At 44.4% G+C, this 12,490-nt stretch overlaps 1 protein-coding gene across 1 annotated transcript in view; it reads right to left on the bottom strand.

Moving 5' to 3' along the window:
* LOC126426643 (poly [ADP-ribose] polymerase tankyrase-2-like) overlaps window positions 1-12,124 on the bottom strand; it is a 49,595-nt gene extending 37,471 nt beyond the window's left edge. Inside the window, exon 1 of the mRNA XM_050088530.1 lies at window positions 12,045-12,124. The gene's annotated coding sequence lies outside the window, so the exon portion shown is untranslated. The remainder of the gene's footprint in view (window positions 1-12,044) is intronic.
* Between the last annotated feature and the right edge of the window lie 366 nt (window positions 12,125-12,490).

Raw genomic sequence — 12,490 nt, 5'->3', positions numbered from 1 at the left:
GCCAAGTTGAAGGAAACGTTCTTCTGCCTGAAAACTTCCTGTGGCGTACACATTTTTTACGCGCCAATGTTTTCCGGCTCAGCGTGAAACATCGCTTTCAAACGATATGAAGCACACAAAATGCACCGTCATGAATGTAACCGTATACCGTCATGTGCATAACCGTAATACGTTACAGTGCTCTTTTCCAACACACTTGTCGTGTATCAATCAAGTCTAAACCTAAAGCACCACAAAATTAATATCGTGATGGGGCATGCAGTAAAACTAAGAAACCACCTACAGATCCAAACGTGAGACGACTTTGCGGAATGTGGTGGTGGGTACTTGGTTCACCGAAGCCGTTCTTCGCTGCGCCCTGACGTCAGTGTTGCTGCTGCCGCCGTCGCCCCCCTCCTCCCTCCTCCCCCCCCCCCCCCCCCACCAGTGTGCTCGCAGCAGCCGGTTTCCACCAGCCTCGCCGCGTGATGTCACCCGCTGACCCTGGACTGGCGACCCGCAGTTGTCTGCACTGCGCGGACGCCCGCTTCCTGCCCACAAACCGCTGTTCCGCAGCGCCAGCGCGTCTCCTCGAAGCTTCCAGGCTTGCAGCGAAATGACGACGACGACGAGAAAAATCGAGAAACTGCGGCCAATAAAGACGCCTTACCGAGGATCACCCTACCCACGCGCCATTCGTGGGCAAAAGAGGAACCTAAATTTTTCCTGTCTGTTCCCTTGTGCTGCGCCGAGTACGCTGGCCGGAACTTATTTTATGGCGGCTGTTTTTTTGCAGTAACCCTTGTATATTTGCGCTGGTCACTTTCAAAAGTTCCCAGTAAGTGGCTGTTGTCTGCGCTCTGATTCGTTGATGCAGAAGAGACTGACCGGTCGCCGTATTCCGTTTTATACTACCGGAGCACTGGTGCCACATTTAGTGGCTTTGTATTGAACAAAGAGCAAGGAAAAAATCCCTCTAAATCTCGTAGCTACAGGTACGAATTCTTACAACATAACCGCGCAGAATATCGCTGTATGACGTGATCCCCGCAAGCTGCACTTACTTCAGGTTCAAATACCAAGTTTAATTTCTGACGCTTCAAACTAAGCACAGTAAGAAACTAACTACAGTAAGGTCCGCACTGTGGATCACCACACAAAAACTGTCAAGAGTTGACGCCATCGTTTTCTTTAGTCCTGTCTGAAATATTTCGGTAGAGAAAAGTCACGTTAATAAAGCTTTGCGTGAGTTTATAAAAACAGCACCGTTCATCATGTAATGAATATGTTTTTGAAGCACCTACATAAAAGAGGATACAAGGATGGTAGTAATTCTCTTTTAGCCAATTTAGAGACTAACCGTCCATAGATATAATTTTCATGTTTTATGTCCATCTAGGTGGTAACGATTATTCGCATATTTTTATGTAAATAAGTAAAAAAGAGGAAATAATTTGTACACGCAATAAGTGTAGTAAAGAAATATGCAATACTAATTTCTGTAAGAGAAAAAGAAAGAGAAACAGCTGTTTGAAACTCATAGATAAGGAGACAAAAATCCCTGACTTGCCGGTCGTCTTGTTTCCTTGGAGTTGGCAAAATTTACACGACAAAAGAAAGAAGGCATGAAGGTCGGGGACATATTTTGATAAACAGTAAGGAGAACGATATTTGCTATCACCAGATTTTCCCAAGCATTACGCATTTTAATCGTAAATAAACGAGAGACGGACTTATTCGTGAGTGGTAACGAGAATTCATTGTATCAGCTGTGCAACTCAGAGACAAGCAAAGGTCCTGCAGTGCTTTAGAGAGGACGTTACTTCACCTACCGTGGCATTTCGTAACTTGTAATCGCAATTTTACGTACGGAAAGGAACGACGCTTCAGTGATACTGTAAGTGAACTAAGGGTAGGTAGGGCGTGAATTACAAGTTAATGAACAGCAACACCGACAGCTCACCATACACTAGGTATTTACGCGTTAGAAAGCACTTGTGTATAAATTTCTCAGCATTATTTTGAAAGAAGAATAAAGCCATTGATGCAGTGGTTTTCCGTACTTGGCTCTCCACATAACGAACTTCTACACCCAATTTTAGAATTCAAACACTTACACTCGACGTATTAACGATACCTGCGTCTTTGCATACGTCAGTTACACGCGGAACTGCATCGTTTACATGTACGTACGTAATTAACTTGTGTACCACAGAGTAATATGGGTTCAGTAGAAGTAGGCATATACTCATGATTTACGTACATTATCTTTCATTGCTTACGGAATGATTCCCGACACTAAGGTACACAGTGTATGTACTGGGATTAAAGTCAGCACGTGAAGTGTAACAAAGCGCGTTCAAAAAGTACCAGATTCTGTGAATTAAAATTAGGCGCTGCAGTGATTAATTGTACGGGCACAGAAGTATTTTGATGGTTAACATTTTGCGGGTGTTCCTGGAGGCACATTACGTGTACAGATATTACGTACGTTATTGAAATAATTCGTAAATGCAATGTTGTCAACCAGACTAAGAATTTAAAGACTTCTTGGCCTTGTGTAAAATGAGCAAGGGGATCGAGATCATGAGTTGGGCTGCTCAGCACCGTACTGGTGTAGAAACTAAGGACGACGGGTAAAAGGCGAGACAGAAGGCTACCATCAACGATTCACTCGCTTCCAGAATTTGAATTTTTCCGAAGTATTACGTGTACGAATATGATTGCATGGCATTACGAATTCAGCGCCTTGCCAAAATGCCGACAAGGCAAGACTTTTCGTGTGTTGGAACATGCGAGGTATTTGACCAAATGTGGCAGCTGCAAAAAACCGTGTAAGGGGTGAGGGGCTGAACGAGATTTCTGTACGCAGTCCACATAAGTCAACAGGACGCAAAAGCCACGAACTCTGAACACCGCAGCAAAGTGTGTGGAAGACAGTGCGTCGGCGGTTACACTCCAAACCGTACTGTCCGGATCCCTTACAACAATTAAAAGCGGACTGTTACGGCCGGCCCCTTCAGATTTGCGCCAAATTGGAGGCATCAATTGAGGATGGACATTTCGCCCCCACGCTGATATTCAGCGACAAAGCAAGTAACACTTTTCTGAAAAAGTTTTATCTCCGCAATGTGAGCGAGTGGAGTACTGAAAAACCTCACGTAATTTCGACGCATGAAGGAGATTCGCCGAGGGTTAATGTATCCTGTGCAGTGTGACAGGCGAAGCTGAATGGGCCGTTTTAATACTGAGAGACAACTGTGGCGGGTACAGCTTAGCTCGATATGTTGCAGTCGTTTCGACAACTCATTCCGGATTCCAGGAATTTCATGTTGCAGCAAGGTAAGCCTACCCTTGTGGAAGCATCGATGTTTGTCGCTACCTAAACGACGAACTTTCGCATCGCTGGATTGGCCGTAGGGGTGCAAGATGATGTGGCTCTGTTCCTTTGGACGTCCAGGTCGACTGATCTAACGACTTTCTCCTTAGGGGTTCATTAGGGGCCGTGTTTTCGTACCGCCGCTGCCAAGAACACGGGAACAGCTCAGAGAACGCCTCCGTTTCTGTGCTGACCGCTGGCATTACGTTGCTGCGTGAGGTACGGAAGAAACGGTACTACCGGTTGGGCGAGTTTCATGTCAGCAGGACTCACCAACTGAACGTCTGTTTAGTGCAAACTGTATACTTTTTGAGTTTACGGTTGCATTCGCGGATCGATCATATTTGTACACGCAATACTTCGCAAAATACGGACCTCTGAAAACGAATTAATATTTTGCAGTATTTTCTGAAGTTGCCGCACAGTGGAAGATCATAATACGGCTCTTCGTCTCAGTCTTCGCACTAACGCCCAAATGGCAGATGTGAAGTGGTTGCGGAGTACAAATTCACCTAAAAACGTACAACGGTTGGAAGACATGTCGAACGGACGCAACTGGACGCCCAGCAGAGCAGTGTGTGTGTGTGTGTGTGTGTGTGTGTGTGTGTGTGTGTGTCCGGCACCGCTCCGCTCTACGGCCATCTGCGCTCCGCGTCGACGCTGTGAGGGCCGCGTGGCAGCCACGCCGGCGAACACAAGGGCCACACCCGAGCCTCTGCCTGCCTGCCTGACACGGAACACGGCAGGGCAGGCGTGCGTGGGAGTCGTCGTGCTCACGGAGGGGCAATAGGTTTGCGGAGCGCTTGTCCTGGTACTATTTGGTCGTGTTATGTCGTTCCAGTTTACAACGGTACAGAAAAGTTATCAAGTTCCTGTGAGGAATTAGTCTGCGTTATCATTCGGCAGCCGTAAATATTTATTATGGAATCCGAGCATTCCCCACGTTTTCCAATATTAAGAAAACAGTGGCTCCATTATTTGTAGTCGTTTCGGACGTCTTTCATGTGACGTTTCTCTGCTGCCGTAAACTCAACCGATATGAAATTTCAAGTATACGCTTATCGAGTAGTTCCAAAGGTGACCCCGCCGCGCGGGCTAGCCGCCCGGTCTGTGGCGTCTTTTCACGGTTTGCGCGGCACTCCCCGTCGTGTGTGTGTGTGTGTGTGTGGGGGGGGGGGGGGGAGGGGGTCCTTAGCGTAAATAGTTTTAGATTATATAGTGCGTAAATGTAGGGACCGACCAGCTCACCAGTTTCTCTCACAGAAGCTTACCACTAATTTCCGAAACATACACCTGAAATATACATGCGCTTCTCGTCTTACGGCGAGCAGTGAGTGTGCTCTGGCACCAATAAGGATATTTCGTAACAAAAACGGATATTTCATCATCATACAAGTAAGTTTTCCAGATCAAGTATTCATATACTTTATGCCACACCACATTTTCTCCATCTATATGAGTATCACGCAATTTGCTCTTAAGAGCCTGGCAGAGGGTTCATCCAATTACACTCCCACTAATTCTTTCCCGTTCCACTTCCCAACAGCGCAGGAGAAAAATGGACCCTTCAGAATGTTCCACGATAACTTTAGTGTCTTTTGCTTCATTACGGTGACCACCTGACTCTATGCAGGTGGTAATCAGCTAAATATTCTCGCATTCGCAGGACAAACCTCGTGACTGAAATTTCGTGAAGAGATGACACCGCAACGAAATGGCCTTTTACTTATTGCCAGCCCAACTCGCGTATCATATCCGTGACACTTTCTCCCACATTTGGCAATAAAACAAAACGAGCTGCCCTTCTTTGGACACTCTCGATGTCCTCAGTCAGTCGCACCCGGTCACCATCCATCACCGCACAGCAAACACTCCCAGCGAGGCAGGACAAGCGTAGCGCAGGCAGTCCCTTTAGCAGACCTGTTGCACCTAACTGTTCTGCGAATAAACACAGTCTTCGGTTCGGCTTCCGCACAACATTTTCTTTGTGTTCTCTCCAATTTCAGTTGTTCGTAATGGTAATTTCAGTCGGTTCTCTATTTGGCCTCACACTTTTCATTACCTAGGAGCAGTTGCCACTTTTCACAAACAAGTTATCGTCTCCAAATCATTCTGCATTTGGTTTCAATGTTCTGCTGACCCTACCAGACGGTAAATGACAGCACCATTTGTATACTATCTAAAATGGTTGCTCGGATTGTCTCCTAAAACATTTACGTAGATCAGTAACAGCAGAGGGCCTTGAACACTTGCTCGGAGCAAGATAGAGGTTCCCTCCGTATTACTGTATGACTTTCTGTCAATACGAACTGCGACCTTTCTGAGAGGAAACCACGAATTCAGTCGCACAAGTGAGAAGCTATCGCTTGACCGCGGTCAAGAGGCTTCTCGACATTTATGAATATGGAATCAATTTGAGATCCTCTGCCGACAACGCTCATTACCTCGTGTGAATGATGAGCTAGTTGTGTTTAACAACTAAATCATGGAGTTGCATTGCACATCCAAATCACGATTTTGGTGCTCCATGTTGTAAAATCAATGTTTCAGTAACCTGTCAGTGTTTTGAAATGTTATAATGCTTTCGAAATGGATTACAAGACGATCATTCCAGACATTTAAATTTTGTTTGCGAAGAGACTTTTTGATGAAGGCCAATAGTGGATTCATCAGTGCACCTCAGACCAAAACGGATCAGCAACTATCCGTTTAGTCAGAAGAAAAAAGTCTCAAACTTTTGCATGTTTTAGTTCGAATTGTTGGTAACAGAATGACAACTTGAAGCAAGAATTTATCTGAAATTACCCTTTGCCAAGTATTGCTTATTTTGTGAAACGATGAAATCTTCAGAAGAACAATACGAGAAGTCATTAAATTTGAATACAATTCTGATGGGGCGATTATCTTTTTCTTGAGTGAGATGGTTGAAATATACGGATTAAATTCCAACCAAGTTTCATTTTTCATTGAAAGCACACTGAATCCGTAGTCGAGGTCACTGTTGCCTTCCATCTAGCAGTGTGGTCTCCGAAAAAAAAGCTCCGAAGTGGTTCGCATCTCCACAGAAAAACCAATCGCGCAAATTTGATATTTTGTACAGAAAAGAATATTCATTTAAATGGCGGTTAACGCAAGTACTGATCAGCTTGTAAAAGCACTTAACAACGCATTTTTGAAAATCTGAAACTGGTCACGGGTTTGTGTAATTAAACTGTGTGTCGTAACTGCGGTTGGCTCCTATATTGAAGTTATAATGTTTATAATTCTACTACAGCCCTATTTCTCTTAATGTTTATTTTCGAAAATCTAGCGACTAAAATAGGGTTTCATTGCACTGTGGCTGACTCAAATGAACTTGAAATATTAGCAGAAGGCCACTCCATCACTGATTACACAAAGTGGAGGCCATACTGGATGTTACCGAGAACTCGCGCCACAGGTATGTATGCACGATGATCTTCAGAGCCATTTTGTATCTTTTTAGACCACTCGGCCAATGGGCTTGCGAAAATTTGAAAGGGCGCGAAACACAGCAACGTAACCGTGAGACGCAGTACAAAAAACAGACAGAAAAACACCGCGGGCGGGAGAGCGCGGTCTGTACTCGTCCGGAGCGTGGGGGCTGCCGCGGGGCGCCGTGCTGGCCGGCCTGCTGCACAGGTGTGGACCTGCCTCCACACTAGGGACAAGCGGTGCCCAGCACTGAACCTGCCGATTCCAACTGTGCATCACCAAAACGGACATACGACACTCTTCGAAAGCTAACATGCCTGAAGTACGTGCCACACAAAAATTGTTACTGTAACATTCCATTTCTTTGGCTCCGCTGACTGACAACCATACTGTAACCTGACAACCTGTACCACAACTCTGGCTAAGCTACGGATCACTTTTCCACCACAACACTCTTTACAGAAAATAATATAGCAGCCACGCGTTCTGTTGTATCCGTGAGTGTGTGTGTGTGTGTGTGACGTCACGCAGCACACCATTACGCCACGGGTCAATGTCGACGGCCGCTATCAGCAGCTGCGAGCTGCTCCAGTTTAGGCAGCCGCCTGTACTGGAAATACGGGCACTTGCAGAGCCTTGATGCTTTGAGAAAAGTGAAACACACGACGGAAGTCTGAGAAAACTGCAGATTTTTTTCACTGATTAACTACTAAATGGTTTATGACCACATGGGCCACCAAGGTGACAGCGAAATTTTCACGAACCTTTTTTTTCTCCGTCTGAGACATTCAAGTAGCGGGTGCTTGTAAGTAAAATGAAGCTACTGACACAAGTCGACTGTGGTCTGTGAGTATGGTAAGGCAGCGAAACACTGTAGACATGCTAATGCGTTAACGCGAAACCAGTTGGCGCCGGAGGAAATCAATTCCAATACCAGGTGCGAATCTGTCACTGTGCAACACCTCGCGGAAGTCTCCGGGGCTGATACTGAACAAGTTCTGCAAGTGGCGGTTAATAATATCGACATTCTGCCTTTCTCACTTGTTTGTCCCTTCCTGTGCACGTTCCGTTCCCAATCCATTACATATGGGAACATTCCTTCCAGTGTAAATAGGTTCCGCAAGGGCGCATTAGCACACCAAGTTTCGCTGCCATACAGCAGTTACAGCCCACGATGGAGCTCTGCGAGTGGCTCAACTTGAGACTGCAAGCAGCCAGTGGTAGGGCACGGTTCCTCCTGCACGCAGGTTACCCTCAGCCACGTGTCAGGGCGACACCTCGCCGCCGCCTCCACGCTGAGTCACGTTTACTGCCGGCCCAAGTACCATGTGAGACACCACAATGTGAAATTTTATGCGGCTATCACATTTTACTGGTGGACAGAACACCCAATGAATTGAAAGCACCCGGAAACACTGTACACATTCCCAAGTCACGAGTGACCTTACTCCCTTATTATTGGATATCTATGTGTGCCCTGAAGAGCTGATTCCACACAATCGCGATTAAATGGAGACCTTTTTAGGAAACTGTTTTGGCTGCCGCTGCTGTTCATCCGTGAACGCCACAGTTTTCTACAATTCAGCAAATCTTATCTCCCTACACACGATACGCTTTGAACAGGTCTTTAATACAGCGTGCATCAATTGCGTTGTATATTTTGTGATAGGCGAGTATAAATACGAAAACCACCACACATAGTTCCATGTCACGAAAGTGAAGGGCATTTAGAGCACCGATTCCGGGTTGCTTTTTATACATAAAATTCGCGCAACTTTTATCAAATCATCGTGTCCCTCACGTGTGACGACAGTCACTTTTCCGTGACGTCACGCTTTCTTTGCTGGCAGTGGATGAGGGGAGCACACTGAACAGCCGTGTTGATCTACCTGTTTCCGGAGTGGTTCTCTGCAAGTGGACACTTATCAAATTTTGAGAAAAAACAGTGAATATAATTCTGTGCAGTAAATGGCATAACAACACTGATAAATATAGGCTATGAACGCAGGTCTGTTGCTAAGGCAGGCTATTCAAAATTTCTGGATGTGTACACTGATGAGAAATTTAATTTGAAGAAACATCAATTATCTGCTGAAATGATTAGGTTGAGCTACTTACGCTACTGCGGTTATTGCAAAATACTGGTGATGAACATCATTAAATTAGCCTACTATGCCTATATTCATTCACTGCTTACACATGGTATCTTATTTGAGCAATTCGTCACTAAGAGGAAAAGTATTCATAGCACAGAAGGGTGTGATCAGGCTAACAGCTGGAGCCCACCGAAGAACACCGTGTGGACATTTATTTAATGAACTTGAGATATTCACAGCACCTTCGATGTACATATATTCATGTATGAAATTTGTCATTAATGACCCACCCCAATTCAAAAGTAACAGCAAAGTTACACTAGAAGAAACGATGATCTTCAGTACTCTGGATTAAATCTCACTTTGTCACAAAAAGGTGTGAATTATGTTACCACAAAAATATTTCGTCATTTGCCAAATAGCATTAAAAATCCGGCAGATATCTAACCAACATTTAAAAGAAAAGAAAATTATGGGAATACGGAAGCGTCCGATCCCGCCCGTCTGCTTTGACTCATGACGTCACAAATATGGCGGAAACGACCATAAACCACGATTCCAATATGGCGCATATAAAGTTATGTACACATTGTGAGGACGAAAATACATCGAAAAACAAACACACACACACTTTCCACAAGAAGCGTAATGACACTAACGGGACAAGCGCGGGAAATGGGGTGTTTTGGGTGGGGGGGCAAACTAAATATAAACAAATTTAGACGCCCACCCCCATACAAAACCACACAAAAAGACGAGAAAAACCGACATCACAGAACTCCCCAAATACCACTAAACAATATCACCTGGAATCGGACACTTACCTTGACCTATATAGCTCAACAGCAGCTCCCGATCCCATAAATTAGGATCAAACGGGTCCCTTGGCCCATATAGCTCAAAAACATCTGATACACAGCCACACATCGGGATCGAACACTTCCCTTGACCTGCGCACATAATTTTATCCGTCATATCCATTCCTAAACAAAAACAACCAATTAATTCTACTAAAATTACCACACGACGTACAGCGAACATTAAATTAACCTTCACACAAAATCGTTAACTCACTGAAACGAACTCCACTACAAACACAGCTGACACTAACAATTCTGGATAATGAGCAAAAGCAAACTGAGCCCATTACACTACACAAACGAAAACCCTGAACATACCACAACACGACGACATCTACAAACACGCCACACACAAACCAAACTCCGCGCCGTCATGACGTCACACACGACAACACCCTTACGTCACGGGTCAAAGCCGACGCGTGGGATCGGACGCTTCTGTCGACCCTCCTGAATGATAGCTCCTACTGAATAGATGAATCTTTAGACATGAAGTATTAACTATAAAAATATTTACTATTTTGTGTAAAGGAAACTTATGTTCAAGTGACACATCCCACATCGTTACGAAATGTATTAATGCTCTATGCAACAAGGATCAATGTATGTATGTATCTATGGATGCAGGCCAATATGTCAACAAAACTCATATTTGAGGGAGGTGGCTATCGTATCAGCCCTTCTTTGTGGAAGTTTGTCTACAACCACCTGCATTGCTATTTTTCATTTACTTACACAAAAGACGATGAAATGACTCCCAACGTATTAATGACAAGAGATCCGCTTGCTGTGATATAAAATGGGTATTCCTTCCTCTACGCAACAGCAACACACTTTATACTGTAGGCAACTACAAATGTAACAATGCGTTCTTCTTAAAGCCGCAACAGTTGAATAATTCTTTATTTGTCCTAATAAAGTATTACTCAGCAGCACTCGTTTGGTTTGACAAGAACATGTATGTGAATCTTCAGTTTCTCCCAACTTATTTTTTGATGGAACAGTCCACAGGTGAACTGCCTGTTCGTAGTGTCCAGCGTGCACGCTATGAACCGAAAGTACAGCTATGGACTGTTCCATCAAGAATATGTATAATAGTCGAGTTCTGCAGTGAGATTTGTAGCTGATACTCTGTATCTTGATATCGTTCTGAGCACTGACAAACACTTATCAGAAAAGATTCTGAGGATGGCTGGTTTTACTGCCAAAGTGTTTCAGTACTGGTCCTTTACGTGGGGCACTGCTTCACACGTCCAGATACCCCCTTAGCAGAAAACAGACTACTTTTTTGGTAAGTGTACGGCACAGTCACTGCCTGGAGATGCACGATTATTAACAGAAGTGAAGACTAAGCCCCTAACGCCGGGAATTTTGACAACATTTCCAGCAAGAGGATCAATTTTAGGTCAACGAAAGAATTCATTCATTTCGGCACTTACACATATAGAACAAAGACGAAATGGAGGACAACATTACCTGTCTTACTGACTACCCAGCAGACTACCTTGTCACCAAAAACATTTCTCTAGAAAAGTGAAGATATCGAAATTAAATGGAACAGCGTTCTGTACTAAAGCACATTTGCGTGACTTGACGTGCTGACGATTGTTAATGCAGGACTGGGAGAAAGAAGCTAACAGATCAGTTGTACTAAATTAGGCAGTTTTCGTGGAGCTGACTGCTTCGGGAAATACCGGATTCAATGCTCCACTATGGAACTGTCAAAATGCGTCTAGCTTGGTTTGATTGCAAACCATTAGCAATAGGATCAGACTGTCCCACGGTCCACGCACTATCCTGACGTAAAGTAATTGTTTGATTCGTCAATAGTCGAAGTTGCCATAGAAGCATCTTATCTACTTGCAGAAGCAGTGTTCCGTCATTCTGTTCTGTTATTCCTAACACGCAGAATAATTCTTTTATGGATCACATGTGTACAAATACGAACCTGTATTTCGGGAAAAAAAATTCAACAAAATGGCGCGAATACGAGTAGAAATCTCGTCCGAGCCTACGCTTTTCTCTCATGCCTAAAGTCCGTAGAACAGCAGAATTAATAGGAATGTCGGTAGGACTTTAAAATAACAAGGTTTGTAATACGAAATTCTTAGTATTTTGAGAGCGTAATAAACGAATGCGGTTTGCTTTATACGCGATAGTCTCCATAGTGAACCTAAATGAAACCTTACAGCTACCATGACTTTGCAGAAACAAACCAAAAGAAAACAAAGAAAATACTTCAACACTGCGGGAACGCATGAAAACAGTCGTTCTTACCTTATTAAGTGTGTGGGTGTAGCAGAAGAAATTCTCGGCGCAGAAACAGCAGCACGAAACCCCAACGCAGAACGCCGCACTGGACACGACTCGCTACTAGAGGTGGCAAAAAATAACGTAACTGATAGAAATAACCGGTTACTGAGAAGTAACGGTTACTGCGATAACCGTTCCTCTGATTCTGGCAGTTACTTCAATAACTGTTTAGTGTCAACAGTGCCTCGCGCCATCTGTTGACCGAAGATCGTACTGCGCATTTGGAGGCGTTCTATAGACCATGGGAATAACTGTGAGACTGCGCGCCATCTGTTGATAAGAACTGTGTACTATTTCGTTGGCCTTCGTTACTTTTAGCATAAACAATTAAATAAAGTTAATGTCCGAGCCGTGGCGGATAGAAGCTGCAGTACAGGCATTAACAAGTACGGTCGTTCCCTTAAGCCACC

This window comes from Schistocerca serialis, chromosome 11, assembly GCF_023864345.2.
Source record: "Schistocerca serialis cubense isolate TAMUIC-IGC-003099 chromosome 11, iqSchSeri2.2, whole genome shotgun sequence".
NCBI lineage: Eukaryota > Metazoa > Arthropoda > Insecta > Orthoptera > Acrididae > Schistocerca > Schistocerca serialis.
Note: the sequence above shows the minus strand (reverse complement) of the source record. Positions and strands in the feature narration are given on the sequence as shown.